Here is a 25,368-nt window from a genome sequence, read left to right as displayed (position 1 = left end):
ATGATGAAAGACAAAATATATTTTTGAGGCCTACATGGAAAACCGCTAAATCACTATTTTCTAAAGAAAAACATGCTAATATTGAAAACAGTAAAGAAATAGAGATGCATAAGAAATAATATAAAAACACCATTTCATTATACTTATAAGCATAGCCTAATTACGTTTCATTAAGAAACGTGCAAGCACTTTCTCTCGGATTTACATCTCGAAGAAAACATAAGCAGGACTCATTTTAAATTAGCATTTTCATAATCATATTTTGTTTTAAAACTACAGACTGGATTATTACCTTTCACATTATTTTCATAGCACATTAGTAGGTTTCTCTCTCTGTCATGAATGACTTAATCTCACACCAGTTTGTGACCCTTCTGCATGCTTTTACGATGCAGTTTTAAACTCTCACATGTTTCACGAGGCACACTGTTAGTCATATTTCTTAAGTATGCATTATGTATTAGTATCACACCCAAGGAGTAGGAATTGATCGAGCAAAACACTCTTAATAAAATAATCACGCTCCACCACTGGCATTTAAAACAGTGATTACAACAAGGCAGATTCCTTTGTTCAATGAAATGTCCCTTCATGGATCCCTGAAATAAGGAATAGAAGAGTCCTTTAAATGGGCAGGGGAGTACACAACATCTGATAATTCATTAAAGGAAGTACAAATACCTTACTGTGATGCCAGTTGTCATCACAGAAAGAGTAAATTGTTGGTGTTGGATGATTCTGAGAATCTGTGTCATGATGCATGTGTAACTTATGTTTCTTTCTACAGTATTCACTACTTTGTTCTCACGACATTGAGTTTCAGTGGTCCCAAGTTCCCGGTCTATGCAGTATCCATGAACTGTTTTACCCCCTTGGAGTGCAACTCATTTATAATTTCTTACTCTATTTTTACAGGTCACTGAAGCAACAAAAAGAAAAAGAAATGTTGTAATGTTGGAAACATTTTTAAAAAGGGTTATTTTGAGGAAAGTAGAAACATTCTAGATCTCTAAAGAAGAAACTAGTTCTATGCACCAGGAATGGTGAGGAATTTGGTGCGGAAGAAACGGCTGAACGTGAAAGTGATTTATCGATTTTCTTACAATCATTATTTGTTGTCAAACCCTTGAAGTACAATGACCAGGAACATTTACCAAGTGTCAGTTATTGAGATTGAATAACCTCTGAAATAATAACTGTACCCGCAAGTAAATTGAAAATCTACTGCAACTACTAATGAAAAGAATATTTTCACTGAAAGGAAACATATCAAGATTGGTCGAGCAAAGAACATTTGCAACAACTGACCCTCACACAGAGCACTTGGGAATAATCAGTGTTGCAAACTCTGTCTGATGGTTAATGACAAATGCAATGGAGACGGAAGCCTCTTCCAGCAAATCAGTATCCGCAGACGTGATGTGATGTGACAGAACTGTCGGGAAGGCTAATAACCTCAGTTTACAAGAGCAAGCTTTTGTCTCCGTCTCCTGTGATTCAGAGGAGAGAAAACATTGTATTTAAAAAAAATAACTGAAAATGCTCTTTCTCAGATGTCGTTACAGCAAAGACACTGGATTAGCATCTACAATATAGAAAGATTTTTCCCACCAACTCTGTCTCTTTGGTTGATCTATGTTGTTTCCAAGTGTGCCAGACCTTCAAAGTTAATGGTGTACCTTTTTGGGCCTCACCGGAATAAGAAGCTTAAAAAGTGCCAGTGTTACACTATTGATAATTCGTAAACTACCCCGGCATGTTTTAATCCCTGTTCATTACTTGTATAAAAAATGTACCTCACTTGTAAGTACTAATCCCCAAAGACCCTATCAGTGCTTTTCAAATGCCTAAATTAAATGCAATGAACTGCAGTCATAATGAGCTTAATTCTACTTGAGAGAATCCTTGTGGGCATAACTTGGAGAAAATTAATCCATGAGGGGCATATTAATTAAAACAAGGGGCCCCTCAGTGAAAGTTTATAAGAGAAGTTAGATAGGCTGGCTTCAAAGGTAAGAACATTGATCTCCAAATAAAAGCTATAATTAGTTAAATGGATAAGTGAAGAAGAGCTTCGGCAGTGTAGTTCAGAAGTTAATGTTGAGTTTTAACATAAACAAGTACAGTCTCCGGAATCAGATTCAATCTTAAGATGGCATGTATCCAGGAACAACCCCAACTTGGAGATACAAACAACTCGAATAAGAGCAATGAATGTGAGAACAGCTTTAGCTATCAATCACACCTCACTAAACACAAGAGAATTCACACTGGACAAAAATCGTATCAGTGTCCTGAATGCCAGAAAGGCTTCAGTCGGAAAAGCGATCTCATTCAACATGTGAGAATCCACACTGGGCACAAACCTTATCAGTGCTCTGAATGCCAAAGAAGCTTTAGTTTTGTAAGCGGTCTCACTCGACACAAGAGAATCCACACTGGGCAAAAACCTTATCAGTGCACTAAGTGCCGGAACTGCTTTCGTCAGGAAGACCATCTCATTCAACACGAGGGAACTCATACTGGGCTCAAACCGTATCAGTGTTCTCAATGCTGGAAAAGCTTCAATCAGAAATCTACTCTCTCACAACATGCGGTAACTCACACTGGGCAAAAACCTTATCAGTGCTCTGAATGCTGGAAAAGCTTCAGTCAGAAATCCAGCCTTACTGTACATGAAAGGAACCACACTGGACAAAAACCTTATCAGTGCTCTGAATGCTGGCAAAGCTTCAGTCGGAAATCCAGCCTTACTTTACATGAAAGGATCCACACGGGGCATAAACCGTATCAGTGTTCTGAATGCTGGAAAAGCTTCAATCAGAAATCTACTCTCTCACAACATGCAGTAACTCACACTGGGCAAAAACCTTATCAGTGCTCTGAATGCTGGAAAAGCTTCAGTCAGAAATCCAGCCTTACTGTACATGAAAGGAACCACACTGGACAAAAACCTTATCAGTGCTCTGAATGCTGGCAAAGCTTCAGTCGGAAATCCAGCCTTACTTTACATGAAAGGATCCACACGGGGCATAAACCGTATCAGTGTTCTGAATGCTGAAAAAGCTTCAGTCGGAAAATAACTCTCACTCACCATGAGAGCACTCACACTGGTCAAAAACCTTATCAATGCAATGAATGCCAGAAAAGCTTCTGCGAGAAAGCCAAATTAATTCAACATGAGAGAACTCATACTGGGCAAAAACCTTTTCAGTGCTCTGAATGCAGGAAAAGCTTCAATCAAAAATCGAATCTTGCTCGTCATGAGAGAACTCACACTGCACTAAAACCGTATCAGTGCTCTGAATTCTAGAAAAGCTTCAGTCAGAAATATGATCTCGCTCGCCATGAGAAAAGTCACACTGGACTAAAACATCAGTGCTCTGAATGCTTGAAAAGCTTCAGTCAGAAATCTAGTCTAATTCAACACGAGAGAACTCACACTGGACTAAAACCATATAAGTGCTCAGAGTGCCAACAAAGCTTCATTTGTAAGGCCAGTCTCATTCAGCATGAGAGCATACACACTGGGCAAAAACCTTATCAGTGCTCTGAATGCTTGAAAAGCTTCAGTCAGAAATATCATCTCACTCAACATGAAAGAACTCACACTGGACTAAAGCTGTATCAGTGCCCTGAATGCTTGAAAAGCTTCAGTCGGAAATATGGTCTCACTCAACATGAGGTAACTCACACTGGACTAAAACCGTATCCGTGCTCTGAATGCTGTAAAAGGTTCAGTCAGAAAGATGGTCTCACTCAACATGAAAGAACTCACACTGGACTAAAAACGTATCAATGCCCTAAATGCCAGAAAAGGTTCAAATTGAAACAAAGTCTCACTAGACATGAAAGAACTCACACTGGAGAAAGACCTTATCAGTGCTCTGAATGCTGGAAAACCTTCAGTCTCAAATGTGATCTCGCTCGTCATGAGAAAACTCACACTGGACTAAAACTGTATCAGTGCTCTGAATGCCAATAAAGCTTCAGTGGGAAATCCATTTTAATTAAACATGAGAGAATCCATACTGGGCAGAACCCATTTCAGTGCTCTGAATTCTGAAAAAGTTTCAGATTGAAACAAAGTCTAACTAAATATGAGAGAACTCACACTGAGCAAAGACCTTATCGGTGCTCTGAATGCTGGAAAAACTTCAGACAGAAATCCAGCCTCACTCAACATGAGAAAATGCATACTGGGAAAAACCTTGTCATTGGTCTAAATGCCAGGAAGCATCTGCAGGAGACTCCTTTTGATTCAACGTGAGAAAATTCACAGCGAGAAAAAAAATTATTAGTGCTCTGTGTGACAAAAACTTCAGTTATAAAAGCAACCTCTCTACATGAGAGATACAAAGTGGGAGAATAAAAGGTGCTCTGAGGAGGAGGTTTCAGCATCGCAAAACCTTCACATGAAGCAGCCACAAAGACATCAATCAAGTTATCGTCCAACAAACTGTTTACTGATAAAAGCGCACAGCGAGGGATAGAAATTTGTGAATTAACCTCATTCCTTAGTGCCTATTTGTGGCCTCATTCCATTCAGTGTATTTTGCTCCCTGAGTGTTAATAAGCCATGGCTCCAACCCACAAGGCCAAGTCGATTCTGAACTTAAAGGCCACACCCCCAAGGATCTGGAATCCAAGTAACCTTAGACAGTTCCCAGCCTTAATGAGTCTCACCAGGGAGCTGCAGCAGGAGTCCCTTTGTAGTAGGCCTCTCCCTCACCAAGGACCCCATCACTGCCAAAGCCAACCTCCACGAAGGAATGAAGGCCGTCGCCGACTGGATGAAGACCAGCCGTCTGAAGCTGAACTCCGACAAGACGGAGGTCCTCATCCTCTGCCCCAAACCTTCAGCCTGGGATGACTCCTGGTGGCTGACGGCACTGGGAGCAGCCCCGACACCCACGACCACGCACGCAACCTAGGAATCATCCTCGACTTGACGCTCTCAATGGCTAAGCAGGTCAGATACACGAAAGACAGTCACCCAGGCCCTCGTCAGCAGCAGACTAGACTACGGAAACGCCCTCTATGCGGGAGCCCCGATCAAGCTCATCAAACGACTACAACGCATCCAAAACGCCTCGGCACGACTTATCCTCTGTACCACGCCACGGCCACATCACCCCCCACCTGAGGAACCTGCACTGGCTCCCCGTCAGCAAGAGGATATCCTTCTAGCTCCTCACCCACGCACACAAGGCACTCCACAAGACCAGCCCAGCCTACCTCAACAGACGGCTCTCCTTCTACACCCCCATCCGCCAGCTACGCCCCGCCGACCTCTCACTCGCCACCATCCCGCGCATCCAAAGAACAACCACCGGCAGCAGATCCTTCTCCCACCTCGCCGCCAAGACATGGAACACACTTCCACTGAGCCTACGACAGACCCAAGACCTGCTGACCTTGAGGAGTATGCTCAAGACCTGGCTGTTAGATCAGTAGCGCCCCCCCCGCGCCTTGATTCCACCACATCATTCTCCAGTCTCTATGCCATTAAAGACAAGGCCAACCATATGCAAACCATTCTTGGCTCCACCATAAATAGTCCTAATGACTTCTGTTTCAATGGGACACAGCCTCGTATTACAAAGATCCACTTTAGCGGCCTCTTTCCATGTCCTTTTCTGTTACAAATGGTACCTGCTGCTCATCTGCTGAGGGCAGTTTCACGAGCTTCAGAATCACATCAGATACATCCAAGAGAGTCTCACAGATAGTCTGAGTTGTACATTTTTAGTACTACTAAAAAATGACAAAATGCTATTCACAAACTACGTATGGTCGTTCTGCCTCCCCTATCTTTTTCTGTGTGGAGTTGTCTGCCCCGACTTCACCGTTTCCGCACACGTTAGTATAGTTTTTAGTAGTAAATGTGGGAGGGACAGAGGGAGTGGCTGTAAAATGGGAAATACTTTTGAATAAAGGGGCGGGGTTAAGGCAGGAGTAAGGAGGAGTATAGGGAAGGATAGGCACTCACCCACTAAAGAGTAAGCCCATTGCTGTTTACAAACCACAACTGTAAAGTCACTAAGCCATAATGTACCTAAAACAATTGTAAATGTACAAGTGCTCAGAGCGGGAGTAAGTCCAACATCACAGATGGCCATCCACTGGAACTGCAGTACACTCCCATAAATAATAATGGTGGTAGGGACATGAAATAATGCTAAATTAAAACTAGTTTAAAAAAATCTAAATAACTGTAATTTAATGGCAAAAAATGTCTAAAAGAAAACATTTAATTATTTTTTAATGTTTTAAGAACTTTTTAAAATTTAAACACTAATATAACATTCATTATTAGTAAAGTCTAATTACATGTGTTAAAATTAATCCTCTACAGCACATTTATTAATTATTAGTACATAAATAATAAAAACATTACTTTAGGGGGAAACCTTTCATTTAATGTTAAGAAAAAATATAATCTTTAACGTGTTCAAGTAGGGTGGAGCTCTCCCTGTATAATAATATATGGAATATTTCGTATGTTTTTTAAATTTAAAAAAAGAAATCTTTTTAAGTTAAATTTTATTGTAAATTAATTTTACATATTTTAACAGCTTAACCACGGTGGCAATTCTGCCGAGGTGCGGCGGTTTAGCGCAGTGGGCGGGGCCGCGTCGGCCAACGGACGTGCGCAGCACTACGAAGGTAGTGCGCGCGACGGCCGTTGGCCGACGCCAGCAGCTAAGGGGCTAAATATAGAACAAAATGCTTCAAAACTATTAACTTGTATTTTAATTAAATATTTTATTGATTTTAAATGTTAAAAATGTTTTTTTAAAGATTTGTTGAAAAAATCCCACTAAAAGTAAAATCACTGCATTTTCTTATTATGTACTCTAAATTACTAAATTGCCTTACATACCTCTGTTCAGATGGGACACAGCCTTACAAAAAGTTTTGTATAGAATTAATTGAAATGATTAATTTTTTTAAAAGACTAAATACATCATGTTAATTCATCTTTATTTCTTATGAGGTTCTATTTTTAGGTCTCGGCTAGGTCTCGGCTAGACAGTGCTTGCGCTGTCTCAAAGAGACATGTTTATCTCCTTTATGGGCTTCAGCCCACCCACAGACTTACCATTTGCTGGCTCCACCATCGATCTGATATTATTTATCCCCATTTGTCCATGGCATGCATTCGTTATGTCTCCAGTGGCGTAACGAAACTTGAGGGGGCCCCCCTGCAAGGTACATGGAGGGGGCCCCCCCTGGACTCCGCTAGGCTGGTGGATTTAGAAAGTGTTGGGGCGTAAACAACGTTTTTGATTTTGACTGAGTAAGACATCAAAGAGAATGAGATAAATTGCTAGGCCATATATAGGGTGGGCATTACAACAGACTTACCTTTAATTTCACTAATCGCATTGACGTCTGATGGGGAGGATGAATGGCCTGAGTCTTTGGTGAAGTGCACTTATGTCCTTCGGCAAGTTTCACTCTCTGTAAAACTGCTTTTGCATAGGTCTTTTATGTGTTGGTCTTTAATCAATAAATGGCCACTGAAAGGGGTGCGATAGATTGGTGTACTGAAATGTGTTAGTCACAAGTGACAAAATAGTCTAGGTGCATGGGCTAGTGGTATGCTGAAGTGAGTTAAGGCAAGAGTGATCAGGTGGTGTATGGCGAGATGTATTAAGTGATGCTGTTGACCATGTCTCTGCAGAGTTGAGTCATGTGCCTAAGTGTGAAGGCAGGTGGTGTTCTAGATGTGGAGTTTGTACGGTATGCTGTGACCTGGATTGTATGCCATGGAATATTGTGGTACAGTAAGAAGAGAAGGCAAAGTAGGGACCAGGAATGAAGTAGCAGGTGAGTTTTATTTGGAGACTGAGTTTTAGTGGTGGTGAGTTGTTGAGTAAGTGATGGTCTAGAACAGGTGTAGACAGTGAGCAGGAGAGGGAGAGGCAAGAGAGAGCACGAGAAAGAGAGGAATCCACATTAGAGAGTATATTAGCCAAATGCAGAAGTATTGTATGGTTATGTGAGGTGAGATTATAAGAAATGGTATAGTGTTTGGTGTATTGTTTTGTGGGAAGTTGTGATGTCGACTTTTGATGTGAAAGATGGCAAGGAGCCATGTATAGTAGTTGGTGGTGGGAGAATTGGGGAGTGTGGGGGAGGGAGACCGGGGGACAAGAGGTCTACAACTGGAGCGAAAGTTGAAAAGAGTCAAGAGGTGAGAGGAATGGGGACCTTGTAGTTAAATGTGAGAGGGGATGGAGGGGATGAGAGGAGCCAGCATGAGGAAGTGAAGTAATGGAGAGGGTGTCATGAGGGTGGTGTAATAGAGAGAGTTTCAGATGATAGATGGGAGCTGTCTGATGCTGCAGCGTATCCACATTCTCAAGAATATTAGACTGGTGGACCAATTATTTTCAGGTATGTGAGGAATTTAGGTGTGTGGAACTAGATGTGCTGTGAGGCTCTGTGTTAAAGAGATGGGAAGTGCATTAGGAGTAAATTTAGGGAGAAGAGGAAAGATGAGCAAAATTAAGAAAGCAAGAAAAAGAAAATGAGGGAGAGCAAATTAGGAGAGAAAAAAATAGACAGAAGACATCAAAAGGGAAGGTAAGTTGAGAGGAGAAAGACGTAGAGAAAGGTGGACAGCAGAATGAAAGGTGGGAGAAAAATGGATGGAATGAAAAGGTGAGGATCATGTAAAGAAAGTGAAGAAAGGGGAGAGCAAACAAAAGGAGAGGCGAGAAAAAGGTAGAGAGTTCATAGTGGAGATTATCAAATTATGAAGAGTGGTAATGGAAATGGTGAAGACAGCAAGAAGGAGAATAAATGTGAGATTAAAACACTATAAGGGGAATACGAAGGGAAGAAAAGAATGAGCAAAGCAGATGGGGAAGAAAACATACAAAAACAAGGAGAGGGTGTGAAAACATGGCCGAGAGAAAGAAAGAGGAAAGATGAGGAGAGAAAAAGTAAAAGAGGGAACTAGAGATGGGATGAGTTATGGAATGGGAGAGGTAAGAGGACAAGAAATGAAGAGAAAAAAAGAAAAAAGTAAAGAGGAGATTCAAAGCAAAAAAGTGAAGAGGAGAAAGAAAAGAGCAAGAAAGAAAAAGAGGAAAGGAGGACAATGGCACAACAAGGAACATGAAAGAGGAGCAAATGGAAAAAGAGCAAAACAACAGAAAGCGGAGAAAAGGAGTAAGAGGAGAGGGAGAAAAAAAGGAAGGAAGAAGCTGATTGCAAGACTAGCCTCTCCAACTGCTTTTCAGCTACTTTAACACACATTTTGTGCTCCATGAACACAATTCCCTCCTGATGCTCCCCCCGAACATATCAATACATTTTAATGTATATTTATGACACAGAATAAGTAACTACACTCCTTTGGAGTATCTATTTTCACATAGTGGATCTGCTGTTTTTGTCAGCCCTTCTGTCTGGGCCAATTTCTAGTCCATATTTCACCGGCTTGTAATGCCCTTTATTATCCTAACCTATATACACAAAAAATTCTGTGGTAACATTCTATTTTATAACCATGTGCAGCACCTAAGTCAACAATTGTTAAACTCAAAGGCCATTACCATCGGACACCTTAAAATAAAGTTGGGGCTGCAAATTGAGTTTTTATGTTGAGCTGTATTGCTACGTCACCTAGCATTACATTTCAATGAGGCCCCTGATTCCGCTCAGGACTACAGCCAGATTTAATTGTTCCAAATGCTGCTTGTTAATGTGGAGCTGAGCCGTAGATCAGAAAATAACAAACATTGTGAAACTGCAATTTTACACATAAGAAATGTAACAGTATCAGAGACTTCTATTTATTTGTCTGTAGCATTCCGTATAAACCGGATATGTATGCCCCTTATCACTGGTACTGACTGTCTGTTCTCCATGGTGCATGCATTGGCAGAATATTTTTTTTGGGGGGGAATGGGGGAGGCGGGCTTTGAAATGTTTTTTGTTGCTTCCTGAGAAGTTATTATTTGGACCTAGACTACACTGCCAGGGTGAAGGGATGATGGGAAGTGATGCAGGTAGCATTGCCACGAAGGACATGTTTTTAAACATATGCTGATACAACTTTGTACAATTGCATGCATACACACAGTCAAATACACATACACTGGTGCAGGCTCGCAGACTCACAAATATGGACATGCTCTCAGACACACACATAAGGTGAAACTTACCCAAGGCAGTCCTTGACACGCACTTCAAGAATCACGATTCCCAACTGCCCAGATTCAGTAAAAGGTGCACTAGAGCGAGGCTGTTGGACCCGGCCCTTCTGGCAGGTTCACCCCGAAACTTTTTGCTTTTTGTTGGTGACTTGGTTTAGTGATTTTTTGACTTCTGCGCACTTTACCACTGTGTCCCAGGGTAAAGTGCGTGCGTGTTGTGAGGTTGGCCTGCCCTCCCATAGGAATGCATGGGGGAATGTATGTGTCCTGGTAGTTCCTGATGCGTGGGGTGTGCAGGCCCGAGTTTGGTATGTGCGGACTCGTATGATTAAATGCTGCGCGATGATGTGTGTGGCGTGCATGTACCTAGTGTGGAAGTGCCACTTCTAGAAGTGGGCACTTCGGTGTGCAGTATGAAATGTATGGCTTGTCTGGCGATTGGCTGGTGGAGGTCATGTGACGGGCTAGGGATTCCCCAGAGTCAGGAGGAGTCACCCAGTGGTGAATGGGAGTTTAGCATACTGATGGCTGGGGAGGAGTATTCCTGGGTCCTGAATAGGACAGGGCTTTCCCCACACAATGCTGGCTCCGGCCCCTGTGGTGCGTCTGATGACCCTAGCCCTGCCAGTGAATAGGGAGAGGGGCTTAGCAAAACAAAGTGCTCAGGAACCTGTTTTAACTGGTTCGCCCCTTCCCTGCACCTTCAGACAAAGACTTTTACTGTATAAAAAGGGGCTGTGTCCCCTTACAATTTGTTCTCTTGCAGGATCAACGCGAGGGGGGCCTGCTGCTGCTGGGCGCCAGGAGAGACTGCCACTGGGGACTGCCTCCCTGCTGGAGGGCCCTGTGAGCTGGCTCTGGGCCCAGTCTTTGCCCCCCTGCTCTTGGAAGAATTTATTGCAGGACTCTTTTTGTCTGTAGCGCCTGGGAGCGCTCTTTGGACTTTCTAGCGCTGGGCGTGCTGTTTGGCTTCATAGCGCTGTGAGCGCTTTGATTCTGGAGGCCGTTGCCCACCCCGCATTATGCGATCGTTGGTGGGTGCCCACCCCGCTTATTGCTTGATTTCGTTGGCAGGTGCCTACCCCGCTTATTGCAGTGTTTTATTGAGGGAGCCCACCCCTCATTGCCGCTGGTTCGAAATCACCGCCGCGGCCGGGTAGAAAGGAAGTCAGGCATCCCCTGGGGGGCGGGCCCTGTGACGGAAGCCTCGTCCCGGAACCAGGAAGTAGGCGGGAGCTCACCCCGCACTGAGGCGTGCTGACCTGTTGCCTTCGCGGGGCCCGGACGAAGTGAGGGCGTCGTAGGAGGAAGCGGACGGGAGCCTACCCCGCGCTTCCCCGAGGAGAGAAGGACGCGAGACAAGTGCTGCCGGTGAGTGGGGGCTCCTCCCGAGAGGGCGACGGAGCAGCCGGGTTGGTTGCTGAGCGCTCGGGCACTCCAGCCGGGCACGCATTGTTTCCTTGAGCGTTGGTGCGCTCCAAAGTGTTGGTCGAAGAGCGCACTGCCCGAAGGGGGCCGTTTATCTTGCTGAGTCCCCCGAGAGGGACTCCAACGTGTACGGGGGCATTCCTTTGCTGTGACAAGCGGCCCCGGAAGGCAGCGGGCCGCTCCAACATTGCCCCCCCACAGTTGTTCAGAGCCCACGGGGCTCCAACGAAGGGGTGCAGTATTGATCGGAGCCTGCGAGGCTTAGGGGACATTTATTGATCAGAGCCTGCGAGGCTCAGGGGGCCACAAGGGTTTTCTTAGAGCCCAGAGGGGCCCCACGTGACGGTGATTTGTGTTCAAAGGGCACAGTGGTGCCCACGCTTCCTTTTCCCAGCTGCCCAGCACTTAGTGGGTAGCTGCAACGTTTAGGTTGGGATCTTGCGCTTGTGGCTTGCGCAGCTGGCGCAGCCTTACTGGGACAGGGCGTCCTAGCCTGGACAAGGCCAGTTGGCCCAGGGACTGCCACAGGTGGTGGCTCATGTGGAGTTTTGCGCTGTTGTTCCTTCCTTGCACCTCTGAATGTGTTTTTATGCGTCATGTGCCTTGCTCCTCGCACCTCTGAATGTGTTTTTATGCGTCATGTGCCATTGCTTTACACCTCTGAATGTGTTTTTATGCATCATGTGTTTTCCTTCCCTACACCTCTGAATGTGATGCATCATGTGTAACGTTCTATTACCCCTACAGGTATTGTGATACTTAGGTGGTTGTTTGTTTTCTCCTAGTACAGGTGGTGCTAGTGAGGTTCTAGTTCCCTGCGTGACATTCTCCTAAGGTGGTTAGGGTTGCGTAGGTGGTACTTACCTGATGCCAGTAAGTACTGGTTGTGTGCTATACATGTTATTTTTGTGCTACAGTAATTTTATATTTTTGTGCTAAGTTCTAAAAGTGCTAATTCCTGACAGTGGTCCATGTGGCCCTGTCCCCTGTACATATAATCCCTTGTAAATTCTGCCCGTGCCTGTTGGCACATTGTAAAGTGTGTGTTTTATCTAATGTGTTTTACTATAATACAAAGGCTATTTTTATAGAATACCTTGTGTGGAGTTTCCTTTGTGGTGGGCCTTGGGTGTTGTTGCTGGGTGCGCGCAAACGCTTTACACATCGCCTCAGAGATAAGCCTGACTGCTCGTGCCAAGCTACCAAAGGGGTGAGCAGGGGTTATCTTTGGCGTGTAACTTCCTTGCCCTGACTAGAGTGGTGGTTTCTGCCTGGCTTTGGCGCAAGCCTTAGCCAACCAGAAATCCCAGTTCTAACAGAGGCTCACACCCTTATCCCCAATCAGAAGCTCAGATAGGACGGAAGGCTGTCCTCTTTTTATCGTGGCTTCTGATGGGTCATAAGGGCGCGTGAGGGACAGGCACCAATTCACCATTTTTTGACATGCTGCACTGCCCGAGGCTAGTACAGCATTTCGCCGGATATGTATTGCAGCTGTGAAAGGAGTGGCTGGAGCAGCCCACGCCCGACACATGCGCAATACAGCCCCGGGGAGCTGTCTTCTGGTGAAGGGTGATAGTACAGCTTTTATATGCAAACAAACGATCAGATAATTTCCTTCATGTAAAAGGTGTAATATCATACCAATGAGGTGCTGAGTAAGGCATGATGGTTGGTGGGGGGTGGGTCACTGCCCTTTTGTCCCCTATAAAGGAGCCGCCATTGCATAGCTGTCAAGGTTTCAGATTGCTATGCGAGACATTTTCATAATTTCAGTGTAAATATGAGTGACATTTCAATGATTATGAGTGACACTTTCTTGCGTGCCAAATCGGGCAATGAAGACAAGAGAAACATTTAAATATCAGAAAGTACACTAGGACATTAGCTGTTGCAAATGCTGCAAAGTACCAGAAATGGAAAGGCACTAACCTAGTGGCCTTGTAACCTGAAGTGGTATGTGAGGAGCTCTATGGAACCGACTGGCGATTGCTCACCTATGGTGCAATAACAGGAGGATTCCAAACAGCAGAAAGCCGTCATTTAGAGGTGGCAGGTAATGGAACACTCACCGAAAACTGATGGCTATATAATCTGTCTACCTCTCAGCACTCCCCCTACCCAGTCCCGCCCCTCCTCATTCAGAGGTTGGGTACCTCTGTGTGTTGGATGCTATATCTACAATAGCTCCACCTTCTTATAAGCCTTGCGGGAGGGGTGTGGGGCGTCAGCTTCTGCAATTTGGCATGGCATTACATAAGAAGGCAAACCAAATCTACAGTGTTTTTTCCTGCATTCACGATGCAGAACATGGTGGTGCTGGCCATAAGTGATCAATGGCTGCTGACTTTGGCACTGCAGTTGAGAAATGAGAGGAATATGTTCATCAAGGGTTTGACCCACATCTTGGTCACAAATTAGGGACTTGGGACCTCTCTGGTAAAATATGAGAGGGTCCTGGATACATAGGAAAACTACGCTGGGACGACCTCCATGAAGGCTTCTCAGGAGACCTCTGACAGATCCCTCCAGCCTTCGGTTCCAGTCAGCAGCACTCAGCTCACTGTCTCTCCACACAGCTTTCAGTAACCGTAGACTCAGAATTCCGTCAGGATATCGGACACACTACACCTTCGGCAATGTCCTATTATTAGGGCCACTGGAATTGTGTGATTCTGTGGCCGCCCCTTTTTTTTCCGGATAATTGAGGATTTACCAAGCTCATCAGATAATCCCTCTGCTTTATAATTCGCAGATTTCACAAACAAATATTTAGTTTCTAGCTCAACTGATGAAGTTACAAAAAAGTACTACAAGTGGCACTGCGCAGTGGCAGGCCCTCTGGAAAGGCTGAGTGGTCACTTTTTAGAAGTTAATTTCTGTGTTCACTTGTTACACTAGTCCTACCAATGTACATCTATTACCCAGGCAGTATGACTTCGAGGCAAAATAATACTGCCCCACAATGTGCAGCATTATGCCACGCAATTTGCGTTTCATGCCGCATAATCTAGTAAACCCTACTGCATAATGTCGTCCTCCATTTCTGCTTATTGGCCTAAAGTTGATCTCTCTGCCTCTAATGTTCTGCTGAGCAAAAGCACAGTCCGTAGTCAACTACTTAAAAGCCCAGTTTAAATGCATTTACTCAAAACACGCAAAGGTGAAATCTGATCCAAACGCTCGATCAACCTTAAGCAAAATGAAAACACTGCCCAATTCTACTCCTGTCAAGCGACTTTAGGCCACAGATAAAGTATCTATTTTTGCATTGCTGGGCAGTAGAGCACACACAGGCTCCACTGAGGGTGCCCCACGATCCCGGCAAACATATTACTTAACAGCGCCTGCCCTAATAAAAGCGCAGTGGCATAATAAACAATCATACACCGTAACAGACTTCATGGTGTACAGTGTGAGTGTGACAACACAATACTACTAAAGTGGCAGGCAGGCTGCCTGACCAAGTAACCTACTGTCTCTGTGTGCAGTTAGTGCAGCAGCCCCCGGCGGACAGGTGTCAGTGAGTCCTCCACTGGTGTATGAGACCTCAGGTGCCATGCTGATGCTGCCGACGACGGTATTACAGTGCGCAGTGCGCACTGACTGACTTTTGGGGACGCGGACAGGACACAGTAACTGCTCAGCTTCCTCAATCCGACCTCACTTCCTTCCAGGATGTGAGAGGTGAGGTGAGGTCAGCCCCGCCCTCGCGGCGCCACAGCCAGTAATCACGCAACAACTAAGGGCAGGCCCCGCCCGGGTGTCTTGGTAATGGGCACAGCACTACCTAACCTCGGCCCGCAATTAGGAGCTCTCTGGCTGAGGGGGCCCCCTGGCGCTTGGGGGCCCCCCGCACTGCGGGGGCTGCGGGGGCCTGTGTTACGCCCCTGTATGTCTCTACCTGAGTTTAGCCCTCCCCGAGATCTTGGACCAATTACTACTATCCATCCCCAGCTGACATTTTAGCATTTGTTATCAGTGCTACTTTTTTTTTTAATTTAGAGCACTTGAAACGAGCGCTCGTGGTTTATGGAGCACCGCTGTAAACAGGGATGAAAATCTTGTTCTTATCTCATAACATTTGCTGTCCATTCAAACACCGAGGTGAAATGTCAGACGCTGTCTCATCTGCTGACTGCTCTCATATACAATGGCTCCACCCTGTGTTCCGCCTGTCTGTTTTGCCCCTTTCACGTTACCTGCACCACGCCACCACCATACAGTGCGTTTGTGCCTCACAATGTGCATGAAAACTGAAAACTGAGATCAAATGTCAGATGCTCTCTCATCTGCTGACTGCTTTACCCTAAACAAAGTGCAACACGAGGCCGCTTAAAAATAAAAGAAAACAAAGGAACAAAACTTGTGCAGCTCTCCCCAGCGCAGCGAGAGAGCCCCTGCTACCGTATTTACTGCTTTCTCGGAAAATCACCCCATAATGCCTTTTCAGGCCTTGCTGTTTAAACACTTTTTGGCCCATATCTCTGCTTGTGGTGGTCCCAGGATGACAGGACCACCACCAAAAAGTCAACACAACGCAGCCTTTCTTTTAAAGGTACTGTCAGAGTCCTCACCCTAAGTTGGCGGGACTCCAAAATGATCACCTCCCCTGGATTTTCGTTTCTTTTTTAGCTCTCCCACGGCTGTAGCTTTTACTCTACATCAGGTAGTGTTTCACCCTCTAGGGGCCACGTGCATGGTAATTTAATGGCATTTAATCAGATCTGGAAGGCCTGGAAATCCACAATTGTGATGCTGATCTTATGCCCTCTAGGGCCTAACTATATGGTTGCACTGCAATGCTTTTTCAATGTGATGCCCTCTATGGGTTGTTTTTACCATTGCAGCTTTGATATCAAACCCATGAAAGAATATACAAACACAAGGTTAATTACTGATAAATTCTTAATGGGGTTACCATTATGATTGCAAATATTTTATTGATTATCACAGTAATGTTAATGATTTTTGCAAAAGGTTTATGTTTATTACAAAACAAATTATTAAACTAACTTGAGATGTTTGGGTCACCCTCTAAGGGGTCCCCAGTAATTATGCAATGTCATCTATGGTATGTTCCATTTGCCAATGTACATATTTGTAAATTATTATGTAGTATTTAGTAGTATGTGTAATAAATGTACTCCTTTTTCTAAAGAAAAGGTACTGACTGGACAATCAGTTATTGGGTTTTATCATTGCGTGCCAGTGATTGGTGATTACTAGCCCACACCACCTCCCTTGAGCAGGCCATGGACTGCTCCGCCTAGCTAATCTGTGACAATCAAGCACTACAGTAGGGTGTTTGGTTCCCAGTGAAGACAATTGTGGACACATCTTTAGATATGCCTGACTGCTCTGTGCCAAGCTACCAGAGGTTGAGCACAGGTTATCTTTTAGTGTGTATCTAGCTTACCCTGTAGAGAGCGGTGGTTCCTGCCTGGCCTGGGTGCATACCTCAGCCAAACAGGAATCCCATTTCTAACATTCTATCAACCATCTTAAATCAGCTATTTAGGGTCAACGAGCCTCCTACAGAACATTTCATATAACCTGAATATCAACATTTCAGAGCAGCTTGAAGCCACACCAGCAGATCTTTGAGCACAGCAACATCATAGCAAGTGAACATTACATGGTCTTTGAGTCAGTGACTTCACATAACCTTTGACCAAGTGACATCGCAGGAATTCACATGATATGGTGTTTCTTATGCATTTCAGTCACTTTTTGCATGTGGTCTGTAATTGGTGAGCTATTTATAGCGCCAAATAAAATACAACTCTACGGAGTCAGAATTTGTCAAGTGCGATAAATACCACCCAGTGTAAAGATTTTTTCATACCATGTTTGTTACACACATTTTCAAACTAGGAGCCAGTGAAAAATCCTTAGCTAAAAGACACTCACATTTAAACGCCTGTAACTGTCGAATTGCCGAGACCTATTGGATTTGTCAATGCTTGTTAGTTCTCTGCTTCCATTATTTTCTAAGGGAGGGTGTTGCATTACCAGTGGTTGGCTATGCGTGGTCCTGCATTTTCTATTGCTCCACTTTGGCTGCATTAAGTTACATTTGTAAATTTGACTCCACCTCTGTTTAAGCATGTGCAGACGTGCAAGTCCACACTCTTGAGTAACTTTATACTTGTAATGGTGAATAGCTAAAAGTAGCAAAGTCACTCTAAGAGCATCCTTTCACAAATAGATTACTCATAGATGTAAGGTACCTTTGTGGGATGATCCTGCGCGAACACCAGAGCACTCGTCCAATGTGCTTGTTTGGCTGAGGAGCGGCAACAAATATCTTTAAGTAATTTCCTGGACCTGCTACATCATTAAACCTCCTGAGGGACTCTTGTAGCAGCTATTTGATATTGCCGTAGTATGATCAGGTCATTTCTCCATGTTTTTAACCATGTTATCATGATTTTGTTTTATATTTTCCATTCTCCTCTTCCTTTTACCTGATTAAGCTGTGTTTACCACCACATTGACGCTGAAATATCCTTTCCAGTTAACTGGTTCTGAGGCACTGTGATCCTTTTTTATACGGTGAGCAGTTGTTTTCCCTTGCTGTACGGCTACACCATAAGCACTGAGCGCCCAAAACCTGAGATTCCTGCTCCTTGATCTACCTTTATTGGTATTCTACCTTTCCACTTGGATACCTGAGATTTGGGTCTAATCACTGATTGCCCCTACTGTGTTGCAATTTGACGGTTAAAAGTTTCATGTTTGAACCATCAGCGTGAGCTCCAATACAATGTTTGTCGCCCACACCACGTTCTTTGAGTTGGCTCGTATCATCAATCTTGAACCATCTCCATAACCTGAAAGCTCTGAAGACTTTGTAGCTGTTTTAACTGCCCGAAGTTTCACATATTTTGATGGCCGTAGATTCTGGTTTGACTTGATGACCCAACTCTACTTTAAGGGCATTTTGTACTTCATGCCAGTTCTGTGCAGCTCGGCACCATCTGTCATTGGTTCAGCCCAAGCCCTTGCATCAAATTCCAGTGTTAATCAGTAACGGAGACTAGACTTACCTTTCTCCCTTGATCATGGCTAGCGAGGACAACTACTAGTTTGTATGTGGCTTTAACATTGCATCAGTGGATTGCCATTTTAATTGTACTTTTTTTTAGTATTTGTTTTTGGTTTAGAATACATGACTAATAGTATCCTTTATTTCCTTTAGGACAGTTGTTTTTGCTAATTAATAATCCCCAAATCACAATTATACCTTTGATTTTGCTTCTGAATAATTATTCAATATTCTTGTTTGTCTAACCTTGGTTTTAATCTTGAAGTCCTTGTCTCTTTTTTCTTTGAAATTTGTGACTTCCACTGTTTTGCTTTACCATCGAACGTCACCATACTGCTCAAGCCACGTTACCAAAAGCGAGCTAAGGACACTTTAGTGGAAGAAACATTCACCTTTACTGACCAAAGCATGGGAAAAGCAAAGCAGGCTGATTCCAGGAAGCAGACCACCTGACTGAAAAGGTTACTGTCTTGGGTCAAATCTGCAATGACTGCAGATGCAAAAAGAAAAGACTATGAGGAGAGCTGTTGGTAACTGTGTCCCCAGAATTTGAGGCTGCCGCCCTCTCTCAGCTGTTGAAAGAGCTAAAGATGCACCCTGAAGACGTTCAGGTCTCAACAACCAAGCCTGCCCGCTCCTGTCCAACAACACTCGCACTGGCACCTGAGTCACTTTACCCTGTGCTGTGTACAAGCATTTTACATAAACAAGTTGTGTTGTGTTTTGTGACAGACTGTCACCTCCCCTTTGTCTGTAAATGCGCTTCAGTGACCAGACGCCCCAGGCCCCCATCTCTTCTAGTGCGAATGATAATTTGAGCACTGTAAGGTAATCACAAACGAGGGCGATATTGAGAAATAATAGGCTTCCAGGTCACACAGCTGTGGTTATGTAGGTCTTTATTAGTTTTGATTTACGTTAATTTGCAGTAATTCTCCAGGTTATGTTTTACTCAGTTTATCACTTTATACCACTCTTTGCGCTCCATCAGCTAAACATGTGGGGTTTGATGTAAGATATGTTGTTAGTGTTCCTAGACCTTGTCACAATCCCTTCATTCTCGATTTGACGGCATGTGTTTTATCCTCATGTTGTTCCAGGATGAGCCTTCTCAAGGCAGACGACGCTGTCATAGGAATATTAAATCAGACATATATAAAATTGTCAGTGCTACAAATTGTGACAGAAAAGAGTTGAAAATGCACCTCTTTAAAGATGATCACATTATGTCCTCTCTCACTCTTAGAAACCATCTACCCTCTAATCACATATTTATTTATGTTATTTATTTATTTTAGTGTTTTATAGAGTGTGAACTTTACACAGTATACAGAGGTGAACAAACAAAAGTTTAAAGTACAGAAATATACAAAAAGGTTGGCGAGGGGTAGGGGTGCTGGGAACATAGGGGGAAAAAAGGGAACACAAGTGTATGGTTACAGTTATAGTTAGAATCAGTAAAAACAAAAGCCCCACATTTTCTCTGCGGGGAGAATTGGTGATCTGAGGAAGGAGCGATAGTCTTAAATTTGTCAGGCACACTGTGGTGGTTGAGGGCAGGCCTTAGACGAGGAATTTTCCCATGAGGAAAGTTTTGGCCTCCTTCTTGGAACGTGCTAAAGAAGGGATTCTTCTGATGGCGGGTGGGAAAGAGTTCCACATTCTTGGTGCTGCCCCGGAGAACGCCCTATTGTAAGTTCTTTTTTCCCGAAAATGGGCAGGTTGGAGCAAGAGGTTTCTAGCGGACCAGGAGTTCCTGCTTCCTCCAGATACCACTAGTTTCAGTGCCAGATAAGCAGGGGAGTTTGCGTATAGAGCCTTGTGTTTAATGCATGCCAGTTTCAGCTGTATTCTGGCCTCTAGAGGGAGCCAGTTCAGCGCTTTCATATGTGGAGAGATGTGGTCGAATTTCCTAGTGCCGGTGAGTAGTCTGGCAGGTGCATTGAGGCAGGCTTTTAGAGGTGCCAAGGAGATCTTGGGTAATCCTGTGAGGGTGGAACATTCATATTCCAGTCTAGAGATGACTAGTGCTTGGACTGCCATTTTTAAGTCAGGAGCATCGATGAAGGGTTTCAGCTTCCACAGGTAGCTCAGGTAGAATCTGGCTGATTTAGCCATCGAGTTAATGTGGTCTCGCATGTTCAGGTTACAGTCGAGGATTATGCCCAGAGATTTGGCAGAGTCCACAATGGTCGGTGGGCAGTTTAAGGCTGTGATGGCCTTGATCCACATCTGAATCTCCGGGTTGGCTTTTGAAGGGGCGATTAGGAGAAATTGAGTTTGAGTTGGTTAGCGGCTAGCCATTGGACAGTCAGTTTCAGGGTCTCGTTCAGGGAGAGGATCTCCTCGAGCGATGACTGTTGTCTCTTTGTTTTGGACCATGTGCAGAGCTCTGATGCCTTCCAGTGATAGTCATGGTATGTTAATAAGACATATATATAAGGTGAAAGGTGTTCACACTTGAGTAGCTCTGATCCCTCTTACATTGTGATGTGAGGAGCTACGTTCCGTATACTGGTTTCCATTTGTGATTCAATGTTGTGAACTGATAAGTCAGACACATGATCTCTTAAAAGGTCTTCCTGTTACTTGGTGTGGAGCTTGTAACCAGCTGGAGCTGTGGCTGGAAGACCCTATGGTATTTACGGATCGGTATATAGAGCGTTGAAAGAGGACAGACATCACACCAGACTCCACATGACCTGGTTCGGATGTCAGCAGGATTATGGTTGGCAAAGGGGAGCCGAGAACATTCTGTAAAACATAATGTATCATGGCGGTTGGACTGAATATCCATCACGCTGCAGATTGCCAGACTCTGGCTTTCTTTCATCACCTAGCTCCTCTCCCTGTTTAAAGCTCCTGTGCGTAGTCTGTAACCAGGCACCACCAAGCTCACATCTCCCATATATGTAAAGGAGCACTAGGCTCCTATCCTCCTCCCTGTGTCAACACGCTAGTGTGCCATCTCTAACCAAGAGCCAGCAGTCTTGTATGTAAATGAGCCTGTGTGCCATTAGTAATCTGGCTCACTTGTGCATATGTACACAAGTACCAGGCTAATGTGACTCCTCGCTGTGTAAACAAGATTGTGTGCCGTCTGCAAACAGAATCACTATACTTTTAGTAACCAAGCTAAGGTGTGGTGCCCTTTATAATCGAGAACAGCTAATCCTATTTCTCATCTCTATGTAAAGAACATGGTGGCACTCTGTGACCAAGAACAACCAGGTTCCTATGCTCATTATGTAAATCGCCCTATTACCACTCAGGCTAATTCTGTGATACATAAATGCTATGGTGTTAGTGCACAGCGAGTGTTGATGGTCTCTGATAGCACCCAGTGATGAACATCTAAAGCAGACAGGCTACACAAGAGGTAAAGTACCCTCTGTCATACATTATTTGGATATTGTTAGTCACTAAGGCGTTCTGTGACCATATAGAAGAACGAGACTGACAACAAAGCTCCTTGTTAGGGTCATGCAACTCAGAGATGGTTTAAAATATCCTTTTAATTAAGTCTGGGCAGTGAGCTCCGCTCAGTTCGTGAAGTTTGCGGAGTTTTCCGCCCTCTGCGCAGCAAGCGGAATTTCACGGAGCTCAGTTTGTTTTCCTCGCTCATGCTCGTCAATGTCAAGTTGGCGAGCGCGAGTGAGGAAAATCCACCTCAAAGCGAGATTTTTCCTTCCCCGCGCTCGCCAAGATCTAGTTGGCGAGCGCGAGTGAGGAAAATCAACCTCCTGTCGAGATTTCTGAACGCGGGTGGTCAGATTTGTCAATGCGAGTGGTCACGGCAGGTCGCGACCACTCACATTGAGAAACCTTCCATTCGCCTTGAGAAAGCTGCCACTCGAGTAGAAAATCTATGTGAACAGCAGAAAGAAATCTGTGCCCTCTTTCACTGCACATGGTGCTGTTTGCAATGATTTTACGTACTGGCCAAACACCCGGCACACAAAATCACCGCGAGCGACATAACCCGAACGCACTCCGCCGCTCGCAGTACTCTGAGTAGTGCAGCAGAGTTGTTTTGTCACTTCGCTGAGTTCCCATGAACTCTGCCCAGGCTTACTTTTAATGCCCAGCAGAGGGGATTTTCTAACTCATAACTCATCGGCTAGACAGATCAATGCGCCTTTTATTGTGGGTGGGAAAGCATAGTCGAGTGATGCTTGCAAAGTTCACACTTTCAAGGATGAAAGTGTCACAATCTTGCCCTGGCCTTTATGACCCTTCTGAACCTCAAGGGTTGGATTTCAAACCGCCTGGTGCAAGGACTCATTTCAGTGCACCAATATGATTAGGAAACCACTTTGAACTGCGACCCATACACCACCCACTGAGCAGTACTCTGCAGTAAGTGTTATCTGGTTGTCATCAGTCCCACTTGGTGAGTTCAGCGACAAAGTGGAACTCCGAACCCTCTTTCATAAGTGAATAACACTCTCAAAATTGCAATAGGCTGAGACGAGCTGCGCAATGCTGATTTTGTTGTATTTGCAAATTTTCCGGAACTCACGATTAGAAGTATGCCTCGTCACATTTATCCATTAAAATGTATCCTCCAGGCCAATACCCGGTATATATCGTGTAAACTCAATAAAATATATTGTTAAAAAAAAAAATCGCAATAAGAAACTTCGGATATGTTTAAAAATGTTTACTTCTAAAACCCAAGCTTAGTGTATTTAATATGAACAGTAACTACACAGAATGCGAAAATAAATCGAACCCACCATCCGAGCCAGCAAAGTCTTGGGGGCCAATATGGTTTCAATATCGGCCCAACCGGTTTTCAGTCTCCTTTTGCCCTTTTTTTAATCCAGGAGCCTCTGCCCGACATATGTATGGGCAGGAGGCTGGAGGCATGCCGTTAACTGGTTGCTTTTCCACCTCTTTATCCCATCCTCCGCCCTCGGAGTTGTCCCTCTGGCATCTCCCCCGTAGAAGATTATGAGATTGACCTCTGTCCTGATCTCTGTCACTGCCAGCGGCGATGCCTTGTTGACTTCCACTAGGGCTTGGCTTAGTCCAGTAATTGGGTCCACACTTAGTATGGCAGGAGGTGACATTCCACTGGGGGTAGGTAAGTTACTGGGGGGATGCTGCTAATTTTTGACTGTTTGGCAGCCACATCTTCCGGTGCTAGGGCTTGCCACAGATTGTCCATTTTCTTCATGATTTCTATTATTTCAAACATCAATAATTCAGTCACTTTCACCAGAATCTCATTCACCAAGCTCCATGAATCTCCATTTATCTGCCCCTCCGTATCTATCGCCTTATCTGCCTCTGCCTGGCTAGGATGGACAACCGCGTCCATAGCTGAGATCACTTTCTGTCATTGGGAGGGCTGGGTTTGCTGAGTCACCCTTTTGTTTGCATTATACACTTAAGAAATTTGGTCTCAATCCTGGGTTGAGGGCTCTCAGGTCAAAAAGACACTTTGGATTGAACAGGGATCCTCAATGGGGGCAGGGGAAGGTCCCTGAGTTTGACCAAGGGTCATCAGCAAGGGAACTGAGGGAAACATGAGATCGCGGGTAGAACTGTTGAGGCTCACTCTCGGCATTGAGGTAAGAGACAGACTCCTTTCATTATGTTCAATTTAATTAGAAGTAACTGTCATAGCTCGCCGTAGCAATTTGTCAAGTGAAGTGGGTGCAGAGAGTAGAGTTCCCCACACTTGACCCTCCCTCCCATGTTCCTCTTACCCACGCTCCTCCTTCTCTATCCGGGGCAGCAAACACCCCATGCATGTGAAGTCAGCAAACCAAGAACGGTGGCCCAGCATCCTCTGGTCTCTGACGGGCACAGATGAACCCGCCCTTGAACCGGGCTTTGCCCGGTCATGCCTCGGGCACGCCCAACACACATCCCGCACTGCTGCAGTCTCCTCGGCCCTTTGAGGAGCGTCGTGCGTGGCCCCTCCTCCTCTTGGTCAGGTGTACACTGGGGGGGCCGAGTCCCACCCTCGCAGGCAGTAGCAAAGATTGTTGCGGGTTTCACACGGCTCGATACAGGTCTCTTAATGGATATGATACTAAAGTACTAGCATACACAGATGATATTGGAATAGGGGCCAGCTCCTTTTGTTAAATACTTAGAGATAAAGTAATTTTTGAGTCAAATTAATGTGAGTGTGTTCTCCATGGAAAGAAACCCCTCTTAGATGTAATAAGTCAGCCAGACAGTAGGTTAGGACAAGTGTATAAGCTTTTAATGGATACAGTACCAAATGATCTCGAGAAGGTCGAATCTAACTGGGCAAGGAAGTTGGGGGTGGGGGAAGCGGACTAATATATGTCGATTGGACAAGGAATTAAGGTTCTTCTTTCATTTAATTTGAGAGCCCAGCATTATAAAATAGTTTTTAGTCTATATTCTACTCCAGGGAAACTGTTTGGATGGGGTAAAAGGGAAAATGATAAATGTCCTGGTGTGAAGAGGGTCCAGCGGATTTGATACACATGTTCAACAGTCTCTGAAGGAAGGGATCGAGACGTTTTGGAGGAAGCTATTTTGGAAAGAGATACATATTAGTTCACTTATGAGCTTTTTGGCTACGATAACCGTTGTGTCTCAGACCTATTTTATCTTCATATCAATGGCAGTAGCTAGATTGTTCAGGGCAATGGCGTGGAAAAATGCAGAGCCTCCTATGTCCCAGGCACAGCTGGGTTGATTAATGAGTATTCATAATTTGGAAAG

At 44.5% G+C, this 25,368-nt stretch overlaps 1 pseudogene; it reads left to right on the top strand.

Moving 5' to 3' along the window:
- Positions 1-2,133: 2,133 nt before the first annotated feature.
- On the top strand, positions 2,134-4,078 carry LOC146835272 (uncharacterized; annotated as a pseudogene).
- Positions 4,079-25,368: the final 21,290 nt, after the last annotated feature.

Source organism: Triturus cristatus, chromosome 4_2 (genome assembly GCF_964204655.1).
Source record: "Triturus cristatus chromosome 4_2, aTriCri1.1, whole genome shotgun sequence".
NCBI lineage: Eukaryota > Metazoa > Chordata > Amphibia > Caudata > Salamandridae > Triturus > Triturus cristatus.
Note: the sequence above shows the minus strand (reverse complement) of the source record. Positions and strands in the feature narration are given on the sequence as shown.